We start from the raw sequence: 13249 nt of genomic DNA on the forward strand, positions 1-13249 counted from the left end.
TGCACTCGGAGTGATTTTCCATCCACCGGGTCTGGGACTCAAACTGCGATCAGCATGTGGGCATCCAGTGACATAACTGCTATGCCATCTGCTGGCCTCCACACATTAATATTTTAAGTGTTCAAAGGCTGTGCCAATTTTCTCAACGACATTCTGTTATTTAATTAAATAGGTCATTTATATGTTACAGTATATTGTGTTGTGTTTTTTTTTTCCTTTTTGTTCCATGAGTCTATTTTCATTTCAAGTGGAAAGAAAGATGACGGCTGTATACATTTTTAGTTGTTATGAACTGACTCTTGTGGAGAGAGCATTGCCATCACTGCAGTGCAGACCAGGTAGAATCCTGCCTGGGAGAGGATGGGCCCTTCAGGAAAATCACACTGAGTGGGAGGGGGCTGAGTCCAGGCCTCCAGTGGGAGCCAACCCGAAGAGCCGAGGGTCCTGGAAATGTGAGTGGATCTGGAGGCAGGGGTTCGTCGGCACCCTATGGGTCCTCCTTCCAGCAGGTGGGGCACATCCAGGGTGGTGATGGCCATGTGCCCGTGTAGGAGGAAGGTACCTGCTGCCTTCCCACTCCGTCACCCTTCCAACCCCCCCCTTCCCCCCCCGCAGGGTACAGTGACGCCATAGGTTGTGGTGAGAAGAGACAGCACATTCCACTGTCGCATGGTGTCATTAGCCTATTGGTAATCTTTCTGAATGTTTGCCAGAAAGGCACGAAATCTTAGCAACAGAGGTATTTAAAGGTTTGGATAAGTTTGGAACACAGCGATTTTTCAATCTTATAAGCTAGCCAATCCAGGGCCCTGTTAGTCTACAAGTGTCTGCCATCTTTCTCAGGGTGTCAGAGAAAATCGAGTGACGGATCACTTTTCGGTGTCACTGCTCGAGACCAGTGACAATCAGTGAAATGATTGTGTCTGCCTCTACCCCCCCCCACCCACCCACCCATTATGGTATGGGGATAGCCATACCACAATCCCTTCATTTTCCTTTGGGATCTTGTGCATGCACACACATGCACTCGGAGTGATTTTCCATCCACCGGGTCTGGGACTCAAACTGCGATCAGCATGTGGGCATCCAGTGACATAACTGCTATGCCATCTGCTGGCCTCCACACATTAATATTTTAAGTGTTCAAAGGCTGTGCCAATTTTCTCAACGACATTCTGTTATTTAATTAAATAGGTCATTTATATGTTACAGTATATTGTGTTGTGTTTTTTTTTTCCTTTTTGTTCCATGAGTCTATTTTCATTTCAAGTGGAAAGAAAGATGACGGCTGTATACATTTTTAGTTGTTATGAACTGACTCTTGTGGAGAGAGCATTGCCATCACTGCAGTGCAGACCAGGTAGAATCCTGCCTGGGAGAGGATGGGCCCTTCAGGAAAATCACACTGAGTGGGAGGGGGCTGAGTCCAGGCCTCCAGTGGGAGCCAACCCGAAGAGCCGAGGGTCCTGGAAATGTGAGTGGATCTGGAGGCAGGGGTTCGTCGGCACCCTATGGGTCCTCCTTCCAGCAGGTGGGGCACATCCAGGGTGGTGATGGCCATGTGCCCGTGTAGGAGGAAGGTACCTGCTGCCTTCCCACTCCGTCACCCTTCCAACCCCCCCCTTCCCCCCCCGCAGGGTACAGTGACGCCATAGGTTGTGGTGAGAAGAGACAGCACATTCCACTGTCGCATGGTGTCATTAGCCTATTGGTAATCTTTCTGAATGTTTGCCAGAAAGGCACGAAATCTTAGCAACAGAGGTATTTAAAGGTTTGGATAAGTTTGGAACACAGCGATTTTTCAATCTTATAAGCTAGCCAATCCAGGGCCCTGTTAGTCTACAAGTGTCTGCCATCTTTCTCAGGGTGTCAGAGAAAATCGAGTGACGGATCACTTTTCGGTGTCACTGCTCGAGACCAGTGACAATCAGTGAAATGATTGTGTCTGCCTCTACACATATCTGTAATTGATTGCCTAAACCCTACGACTCTCTTTCCCAGTTGATATGATGGAACATTGGAGTGAAATCACTCTCGATGAGGAGGAGCCGGGTCCATTTGTTATTTACTTCCCTGCCTGCTTCTCTCTCCCCATCCGGTGCCAATTGTCCCCCAAGAGCACATTATGGTAATCAGCCGGAATGTATGTATAGGAATCAATCAAGGTGAGAGTCGTTGCAAGAGTTATGACATTACAAAGTCTGTTTGTAACTTTTGATTTATGGAAGATTTTCCATTTTATAAATTGGGAGTGAGGCATGTTGGGATGGCTTAACCCTTGAGTTCCTCTGCAAGGAAAATGTATCAGGCATTCAAACGAATGGAAAATAGGGCCTTTAGTGATTTCATGGCTGTCGCTGATTGGAGTTCTTGCATGTTTGGCTTGTGATATAAGAAATATTCTCCTACTCCCTAAACACATTTGCTGTCTTTGTTTTTGTTCATTTGTTTGTTTGTTTTTGCCATAGGGTGTGTGCATTTGCCAGAGAGAGACAGAGGCAGTGAGAGGGAAAATAAGAAATCATCCCCCAGGGGGATGGCCATATCACAATCCCTTCTCCTCTATTCTCTTCTTAGAATTTTGGGCATTCATGTACATGCGCCTGGCGTGATTTTCAAGTCACCAGGTCTGGGTCTTGGTCTGTGGTTGGCCATATGTGAGTCCAGCACCTTAACCACCACGCCATCTGCTGGCTCTTGCTGGCCTTAAAAAATAAAATTGGCTGGGCTGGCAGATGGCGTGGTGGTTAAGGGTGCTGGGTTCGAGTCACAGGCCTAGCTGCTTGCTTTCTCACTTTCCCTCTCTCTCTTCTTGCTCACTCTCTCCCTCTCTGGTCAAATTAAAATAAATAAAGTTAAATAAAATAATTCTTTAAAAATAAAATAGGGACCAGCAGCTAGCATAGTGGCTACGTTGCTGGACTCCCAGGTAGTCGACTGCAGTTCGAGTCCCAGACCCAGTGACTTAAACTCATGCTGGGTGTGTGTGCGTGCGTGCGTGCCCAAGATCCCGAGAGGAGAATGGAGGGGAAGGGATTGTGGCATAGCTTCTCGCTTTCTGTCTCTCTCTGTCTTTCTGGCAAGCGCACGTGCCCTAGAGCAAAAACCTCTCCGCCAAAGAATAAATAAATAAATTAATTAAATAGACTCATTTCCTGGGCAGTAAGGATTTGATAAAGTGCTATTTAGGACCAATACCCACACATGAGGCTTTCTTCCACCACGAGCTTGTAAGCAACTCTACTAGGGTAGAGTTTCTGCAGCGCTTCCTCATCCCAAATGTCCCTCTCAGAGAGAAGGAGACTCACAGAAAACAATTTGCAGATGCCAACTCTCGGGCCCCCCGAATTGTTGGCATGATAGTTTTGTGCTCCTCTAATTTTTTACAGAATTGCTGAAGACCAGGCTAAAGCCAGAATCAAGCCATCCCTGCCCCAAATTGACAAAGCAGTATATCGTGTTTTGTTAGTAATAGAGCCACTCATTTAAGGCTCAGCAGCTATCACATTGTAACTTTCAAGGAGGCAGGAGGGTGCTATTGCCAGTCAATTGTGTTAAAATTTAGGCCTTTGATGTTCATCTGGTCAGTCAGTCATTACAATCATTTTGCAGAGTAAGTCAGGCTATGTTGATAGTCCCATTTTGCAGATGTGGAAACCCAAAGTATGAAATGTCTTGTCCAAGAACATACAACTGGTTATCAGTATTACAGGATCGGAGGCCGGGCCTCTTGACTCCTAGTCCAGGACTTTTTTTTTTTTTTTAAAAAGAATTATTTTACTTAACTTTATTCATTTATTATTTTCATTTGACCAGAGAGGGACAGAGTGAGAGAGGGAGAGAGAGGGAGAGTGAGAAAGCAAGCTGCCAGGTCTGGGACCCGAACTGCGGTCGGCCATGTGAGAGTCCAGCGCCCTCAACCTTGAACAGAGTTTACTTTGTACTTTGGCACACGCCACCACCACAGGCAAAGCACAGAGCTAGAGGAGCTTCCCTCTCAGCCCGTTCTGAAGGTCAGCCGTCCTCCAGCTGGTCAAGGAACATGAAACTGTAGATCGGAGCTTCTGACATTCTGACTCAGTAGCTCACCGTGTCCTGTCACACAACCAGGCTCTCTGCATTGCTGTGACCTTTGGGAGCGCGTGTCCCAGCATACCTGCTCCTGAAAAAAGGGTTTCCCCAGGTGGAGAATGAGCCCAGGGAAGAAAAATGTTTGTCCTGTTCCAAGGTCACTGGATCCGCTTTGGCTTGGCAATCTGACCACAGTATCTTGCATTAAACGAAAGTTCTGTTTCCTTTTTTATTAGCGCGGTGGACCTATTCTGCTTAAGCTCCTTTTTTTTTTCCTTCTTCCTAATGTGAATCTTAAAGCTAATAAGAATGCAGATCCCAGCAGACCTACTCTCTCTCTGATAATCCATTAGGAACGTGAGATCGCCGTCTCTGGAAAACTTAAAAAACCATTTAAAAACAAAAAGATGAATAAATGAAAATGTTATGAACCTGGAAATGTTAATTAAGCCATTCTCAAGGAACAGGCTTTCCAGCCCAGATTAAAACATCCCATCACTTTTAACTAGTTAACATCTTTCTCCTTGAAATAAGTCCAAATTAAGGACAAAATCATTATAAAAAGAAATAGTAAAGGGACCAGAAAATGGTGCTAAGAATTTGGCTACCGCTGACATACTCTAGCTAGAGAAAACCAGGAAGGCCAAAGCCATAAAGTGAAGTCGATTTCCAGACATGCCGTAGTCATTGCCAGGCAATAGTCTGGGTACCTTGACGTAGATTCATAGGGCACAGACGCTCACAGATCATCCTGTGGAACCCTCTTGCTTTTGTAGATGAGGGAGCTGAGGCCCAGAGAGGGTAAGTCATTTTCTCAAAGTCACTTCACAGAGCAGAGGCTAGAAGCTAAAAGCTCTAGACTCCCAATCCAGTGCTCTCTCCACCACGTGCATAGCCAAGCAAAATGATTTCTAAGTAACAGTAACACCAACAACACAAACCACTTTTGAAAAGGTACCGAATCTTAGCACCTTAAGTAGTGGTGTGTCTCCCAGACGGTTTTCGTTTTCAGTAAAGAAACAGAGCAGGCCCTCTCTCGTCAGGCTATGATTCAGCTAATGATCTTAGCCCTCGGAAACAGGGGTATGATGGTAACAGAGGAAACAAGACGGGTCCCCAAGTAGCTGGAGCTTAGCCCATGTACTACATGCCACTCACTCAGCCTCATGGAAGGCATCTGGAAGCTCTTCTCAGTGTTGTTTATTCCATTTGACATATAATTCCAAGCAGATTTGAAGCAGAAAGTTAGTTGGTATCAGCCTGACAGCAAGAAGAGGCAGCCGTCATTTCTTACTGATGGCCATTAGAATTGACGACTGGTAGCCTAACAGCAGGGCAGCAGACTGGAAACACTAGAAATAAGAAGTAAAGTACAGTAATGGGGCCAGCAGGTGGTGTGTTGGTTAAGGCACTGGATTCCCACTTGGCCAACTGCGGTTCGAGTCCTGGACCTGGTGGCTTATTTTCTCACTTTCCCTTTCTTTCTTTGTCTCTCTCTGGTGAACACATGTGCCCTATAGCAAATTTAAAATAATAATAAATAAAATTAAATGGTTTATTATTTAAAAAAAAAGTAATGTGGGATTGTTTGGTTTAGAAGCAGAAAGATCTACAAAAGCATCTTTCTGTGGTCACATTGAACTGCGCCCAAGTACAATGATAATAACTGACAACAATGACTGTTCTGTTGAGCACCTACTGCATGTGAGAGAAGGGGTTGGGTATTTTCCCAAATTATTTCTAAACTTTGGAACTCTGCAAGGGAGGTAATGCAATCTCTGTTTTATAGATAAGGAAACTGAAGTTAAAAAAAATGTCAAGAACTGTGCCTAGGGTCACAAGACCTATAAAAGACAGCAAGGTGTTTGCTTTTTATATTTATTTTAAAATAATTACTTATTGGCGGACCAGGAGTTGGCGTCATAATGGCTTTGTAACTGGACTCCCATGTAGTCGACTGTGGTTTGAGTCCCGGACCTGGTGGCCTGGACCCATGCTGGGTTCATGTGCGTGCATGCCCAAGAGGGATTGCAGTGTGGCCATCCCTCCTGGGGGGTGATTTCTTGCTTTCTGTCTTTCTGTCTCTCTCTGTCTTTCTGGTGAGTGCATGTGCCCTATAGCAAAAAACCTCTCAAAAAAGAAAAAAGAAATTACTTATTTAATTTTATTTATTATTTTTATTATTTATTTTTAAAATTTGATCAGAGAGACAGAGAGAGGGAAGTGAGAAAGCAAGCCATCAGGTCTAGGATTTGAACCATGGTTGGCCATGTGAGAGTCTAGTGCCTTAACCACCATGCCACCTTCTGGCCTCCAGAACGAGTTTTGAGGATGGGTGGACACATTCTAAAATCTGTGTTCTTTTCCTTATGCTCCTTGACTCAAGTGCATCATCACTACCTGGAGCAAGAGAGAAAATGATACAGCATCCATGACTTTCTCTGTTAATGAGAAGAAGGAGGATGAAATACATTTTAGAATAGGCCAGCCATGCATCTGTTTATTGCATAGAATATTTACAATTTGAGGCACAATAGTCCTTCAATTAATTGATGTCACTGGCAAATGAGGTTATTGGACATACACAACTTTTTTTTTTTTTTTTTTTTTTAGAGAGAGAGAGGTTTTTGCTATAGGGCTCATGTGCTCACCAGAGAAACAGAGAAATAGACAGTAAGAAATCATTCCCTAGGGGGATTGCCACACCACAATCCCTTTTCCATTCTCCTCTTGGGATCCTGGGCACACATGCACACACACCCCCAGTGTGATTTTGAAGCTACTGGGTTAAGGAGTTGAATCACGGTCGACCATGTGGGGATCCAGTGATGTAACCACTACACCATCAGCTGGTTTGACATACACAACTTTTGTAAAAAAAATCTGTGCCCTTTTTAAGTAAAAATGCTAATTGCTTTATTAAAGCCATTTAAAAATGTGCTACATACTTCCTTGTTCTTGCACAGCATGGAAACTTCACAGAGGGGCCCAGCTCTCCAGGAATACAGACTGGTTTGGGACACAGATCTATAAACAATTAAGTTGTAAGAAGGTATAAGCCTTAAGGGAGATAAGAAGAAGAATAAATTTTGCCTGGCAGATAAAATAAGTAAAACTAAATCCCTATTTGAATATAGGCCCTGGCAACAAAGCATTAAAAATGTTCAGTTTTTGCTTTCTATTCATGAAAAACAGGGACTTGTCAAAAGTCACCACAAAACAGTAATCACAATAAGTGAGCAATCCTTCCGCTGGTACAATGTGAGCTTGTGTGGTTGTTTAAAGATTTCTCCCTTGGCTTCCTGGAAGTCGTGGATGTGGACTTGTTTCCTGTAAAGAAGGCAAGAAGCTGATTTTCCAAGTTTCATATAAACTTGATGGGGCTGTCTTCTGTCACATCTGTATGTATTCCTGGGTCTTTATAACAGCCTTGTGAGTGAAATTATTCTTTTTCCTGTGATGTGAAAAAATGAGGACCAGCAAGGTTAAGGAACTTCCCTAGGGAACACAGCTGACCAGTATCCAAAGTGGGACAAGAATTTGGGTCTCTTGAGTATTGGTGTAGCCTTTTCTACGATAGTACGTGTCTCCTATATAGCTTGTCCTGGTTTAAACTTCTGCTTATTTGTTCCTGCACCTGCCAGAAGTAGGATGCCATTTTTATTCCTGTCCTTGTACATCACACTGCATCTCAAGGGTCAGAATAGCATGTCATTGCTCAGTTTCATTCTATCCACATTTCCTGAAGACTTTTTCCTTCACTCAATTAAACATTTTGATCATCTCTACATGCCAGGCACTACATAGTTTAGACATGCTGTGACAAGGTCCTACTCCAAAAACAAAAGACACCTTGTACTCCAGGAGGAAAAATAGACACATCTACAACTAAGTGTGTGCGAAAGGCGAGCTGTGGTCAATGTCAGCTCTAACAGAGAAACAAGCAAAATACTGAGGAGGCACAAATAAGACATTGTTTCTGACTGATAAGAGGCAAAGATATGGGGGAGTAGGTATGAAAACACTTCCTGACACTTCCTTAGACCTTCACAAATGGAGTATTTTGTTTGTATTAGTCAGCTATGGCTATGATAATGTGGTATAACAAATGACCCCAAAAGATCGGTGGCTTACACTAGGAAACATTTATTTCTTGCTTGTAGGTCAGAGGGTCCCTGGGGAAGCTCTGCATTAAGCTACAGGTTAGGTTCAGGTTAGCTTCCTCTACCTGTGCTTCTGGAGTCCAGGCTGAAGGAGCAGCAGAGAAAGAGCATAGGGATGATACCCATTTCTGAGTGGGAAAATGTGCAAAGCCTCTTACAGCCTATGCTTGGAACGGAAACTCCACCACTTCCTACCTACGTTCCATCATTCAAAGCAAGCTCAAAGCCAATGGGGTAGGGAATGTATTTGGGCCACAGAAAAACCAGGGCCGGGGCAGTGAGGGAAGGAAAGATCCTAAACAAATAATGCAACTGCTCATGTGCATACTGTTGCTTGTACTAGAGCTAGTCCTTACAGTTATATACTCCATGAAGGAAAAAAGGCCTTTCTTTTTCTTGAGCTCCTCTCCGTTTCCCTGTGTTGAAAGAGGGGTAAAGAAGGTGGGGTAAGGCAGCAGCCTTCTGTTACACCAGTTACTTTCACCTGTTCACACGCTGGCCTAGCATGGAGAAGCTTCTCTGTTAATCTCTCTCACTGCCTACAGTGAGATCAGCCCTTTCACCAGAGGCGGTGAAAGAGATCAGCGCCTAGCACGATGCCCAGTGCCGAGAGGGCCCCCGAGTGATGCTGGGTAAACAGATGAGCCGATGATAGGATAAACCGCCACATCTACTGCTTTGCTCACCCTGGCCCTAGACTGTGGCTGTTTTATTGATAGCTGATACATGGAAAGCCTCCACCAATAAATACTGATACATGCAGCTTAATACTAGCAGCCAGTGAAAGTGGTGCTGTAGACTATGTAAATGACTCTATGTTGGTGAAATATATATTATATATCGGGTTGTCTGAAAGGTCGTGACACATTTTTGCATAGAAAACCAGAAAAATACATCGTGACTTTCTCGACAATCTAGTACATTTGAATGACATTTTGGGGCTTATTTTTATTTTCTAAAGGTTCTATAAGAAATACACCTTCAGTTTGAAAAAAAAAAAGAAAAACCTTTAAAAAAATAAATAAATGGCACCAGCAGACAGCATGTTGGTTAAGTACTGGCTCCCCCTGGCTGACAACATGGTTGGAGTATCGGAGCCAGCAGCTTGGCAAACATACCAGGCACATGTGCATACGCGCCCCAAATCCTAAGAAAATGGAGAAGGGATTGTGGTTTGGCCATCTCCCCTGAGGGGTGATTTCTCATTTTTCTCTCTCCTTTTGTTGGTATCTCTGACAGGCACAGGCTCCTTACAGCAAAAACTAAAAAAACTAAACTAAACTAAACTAAACTAAACTAAACTAAACTAAAAAGTGTATAGCGTCATATATAAACAGTCTGGAAAAGCACATTCTTTGGGTTTAACTCTGTACTTTTTTTTCTTTGTCAAGGTACTCTGGAGCCAGCAGGTGGCGTGGTGGTTAAGACCTGGACTCCCACATGGCTGACCGTGGTCTGAATCCCGGACCTAATGGCCTGAAAATCATGCTAGGTGAATGTGCATGCACGTCCAAACTTCCAGGAGAATGGAGGATAAGGGTTTGTGATGTGGCCATCCTCCCTGGGGAGTGATTTCTCACTTCCCATCTCACTGACTCCTTCTGTCTCTCTCTCTGGTGAGTGCAGGTGCCCTATGGCAAAAAGAAAAACAAAACGAAAAGCTAATTCTTCAACTTAGATCCTAGATAATAGTCTGTAAGTTGCAATTTGACCTGAGTGCATGCTCACAGGAGAGAGTGTAAGGGTGATGGTGAAGGGGTAGCATGGCACCCTGTGAAGCTGACCCACATGGGAAGGTTCCAGCTTTGTGTGCTGAGACCTCCCTGAACACTCCAGCAAGCATGGGCCCCTGACCCAGATCTGGCTGTATCCTGTTGAGGGGCTGTCTCTCTTTCTAGCTCTCTCTTGCTCATAGAAGGAAGAAGTAAATATACTTAAAAATGATTAACTCCAGAGCCAACAGCTGACTTGGAGGTTAAGGCACTGGATCCCACATGACTGGCTGTTCAGTTAGCGTCCCAGACCCACAAGTTTGAAAATCACACCAGGCATGTGTGCATTCATGTCCAAAGTCCAGAGAGGACACTGGAGGAGATTGAAGTGTGGCCATCCCTGCTGGGGGTAATTTCTCACCTTCCCTCTCTGGTGAGTACACATCTCTTATAACAAATTAAAAATAATGATAAATAAAATTAAATAAGTAATTCTAAAAAAAAGGAAGAAAGAAAGAAAGAAAGAAAGAAAGAAACAAAGAAACAAAGAAAGACAAAGCCACAGATTTTACCCGTAAACAGGATTGTCTCTGTTTGGACTTAAATTATTGAGATTGAGCATTACTATTATTCATTCATCACTGACTAAATGCTGTATTGATTGCGATAATACTAACTACTGTAACAAAACACATAAAGACTCAAATGCACAAGGATTCAAACGGAATATAACTGTATTTCTCATTGATGTAATAATGGTCCCTAATATTCCTGGCCAGCAGGAAGCTCTCTTCCATGCAGTAATTCAGGGATTGAAACTTCTTCCATTTTGTGGCTTCACTATTCTGTAGGGCTTTGTTGGCTGAATCCCATTGGTAAAAGGGAAACGAGAGCATGGAGGGGCCATCTCCATTTCTTAAAAACCTTGGTTCAGAAATAGCTCAGTAACTTCTTCTCACATCCCTCTGGCTAAACCGCAGTCAATGGCTATACCTAATTGCAAATGAGACTGGAAAGGATAGTACACTTCTGTGTCTAGGGAGAAGACAGCTCACAGTCTATACCATAAGTGCCTGCTATTGCTAGGTCCAGTATTAGGCAACAGAGATACTAAGATGAACAAGACATTTTTTTTTTTTCCTGCTGTAAGAGAACTACCAATCTCATGAGTAAGACTATACTGTATTTGCAGAGAATGATAGTTTAGTGTAGAATGTGCTTTGATGAAGCCTCAAGGTGAGCCAGTGAGAACACTGCATACACGGGAGAGTGTGTCACTCTACTTGTAGTGGAAGGACTCAAGGAAAGCCTTGCTATGTCAGTCTCATGAATGTTTATTGGGCAACTGCTAAGAGCTGGCACCTATTAAGTGCAGGTTGCCCGAGATACAGATAATAAGAGTAACCCGAGCCCTCAGGAGTGATGGATGTACAAACAGATAAATCCAAATAGATAACTACCTATGCAACTGGGGGCTGGGCAAATATAGTGTGGGTTTTGTGGGTTTTGTGCTCTGGATTTGGGAATCAGACACACCTGGGTTTAAATTCAAGCTTTAACACTGTCAAAGTCATTGTGTGACTTTGAACAAGATTTCTAACTTTTCATACCTTTATTCCTCATTTTAAAACAGAAATAAACCCCCCTGGTATGGCAGTATATAGTGCGGGGAATGGATGTCCTGGGTCCAAAGACTGGCTCTTTTATCTACTCATTTTGTGGTGTTGGAAAATTTTACTGTTCTGAGTGTTACTTTCTTTATCGTTAAAACAGGGGTGACAATAGTACCAAACTCAGTTGGTAGGATTATGTGAATTTGGAAAACGAAAGTTCTCTGAGCTGTGCCTGGTACCTAAAAATTGCTCAATACGTGCTAGGTCTTGTCATTCCCTACCCTTACAGTTTGCTTGGGACATGAAATGAGATCATGCCAGTGCCCAGCAAAGTTAAATATTCAGCTGATAGTAATGATTATTATGATTATAAATGACAAGTGGGCAGTTGAGTGACCCCAGTGTTCTAAAAAGAAGCTGCTGAGAAACCAGATGGAACAGAATGAGGCAAAATTTCCTGACCCACAAATCTATTCCTCACCCATCCCAAGAAGCAGCAACGAAGGCTCGTGGCTCGCAGGACAATGTTCTAGTCTCTGGTAGAAGGCTATTTGCTTTCTTTCTTATTTGCTTTCTCTGCTTCTTGCATTGGTGAAGGCTTTGAGAATAGGCCATAAAATTGAGGTGAAGGAAGGAAGGCATAAAAGATTTGTTCCAAGAATGTAGGAAGCAGGTCTCCCTAAACACAGCATTCACTGGTAAAAGCTTCCAGAACTTTCCAAAAATTCCGTCTTCTTTTATAGCATCCCACAAGTCCAAAGTAATGAAATAAAGGCATGGTAATAGGTAAACACAATTACAGCACCCGGGTAGCTCCTTGGCAGGCAGGGGGTGTTTGAGAGCATTGGCTGGGGCCTCGTTTGCCATAATCGAGCCCAGCCCTGCTGTGATCACTATAGTATTATGACCTGTGGGGCAGAGGCGGTACCATAAGTGATATTTCATTTTTGGGTAGCTGGGGGTAGTAATGAACCAGTTGCAGTCAAGTGAATTAATCTCTCTAGCTATTCAAAAATGAAACTTCATGTACAGCGATTTGTTCTTCATTGCTTTTTCCACCCCACTGTAGCCTTTTCAAATTACTTTTCTTACAGAAAAGTGAGGAGAAAAAGAAAACTCAGTGGAAAAAAAAAATTAACTCTGGCTAAATGTTGATATCATTTCTGGTCATCAGTAATAGTGGCGAATGTATCCTATTGACACCCAGGCTAGAGTTCACATTCTTTTTCTATTAGCTTTACATCAATTAATTATGAATCTTTACAAATGGAAGAAACTTGGAAAGAGTCGATATAGTATAGGTCCAGAACCAATTTTATATGTAGTATGAACTATCGATCGGTTTTTATCCAAAGTTCAAGGAGTACCCTAATCAACCGCCACTGAGTAGAGTTACTCAGTGATAGTGCATTTCATAAACAGAAATTAATGATTAAAAATATGTTACTGAGAATGAAAGACTCTGGCATAGGTGGGTATAGACATGTAACACAGCTGTTAATCCTCTATAAATTTGTTTTTAATAACACTGATGTTTTGGTTGCATATAATAACTATTTCATTAAATCTAAATTAAATGCATGGTTAAGCATATTTAAAACATGTAAATGTAATGTGTTGCTAGCTTATTCCATTTTATGTCTCCACACAGTTCTAATAATTTTCTGAATTCAAATTGACTAGGTGTAGG

The 13249-nt window shown here is 43.0% G+C and overlaps 1 long non-coding RNA gene across 1 annotated transcript in view; it reads left to right on the forward strand.

The window, feature by feature from the left end:
* The first annotated feature begins 9813 nt into the window (after window positions 1–9813).
* Window positions 9814–13249, forward strand: part of LOC102500545 (uncharacterized) — a 14820-nt gene continuing 11384 nt past the window's right edge. The window contains exon 1 of the long non-coding RNA XR_334401.2: window positions 9814–9850. This is a non-coding gene — a long non-coding RNA (uncharacterized LOC102500545). The remainder of the gene's footprint in view (window positions 9851–13249) is intronic.

Source organism: Tupaia chinensis, unplaced genomic scaffold (assembly GCF_000334495.1).
Source record: "Tupaia chinensis unplaced genomic scaffold, TupChi_1.0 Scaffold000215_1, whole genome shotgun sequence".
In the NCBI taxonomy this organism is placed as follows: Eukaryota; Metazoa; Chordata; class Mammalia; order Scandentia; family Tupaiidae; genus Tupaia; species Tupaia belangeri.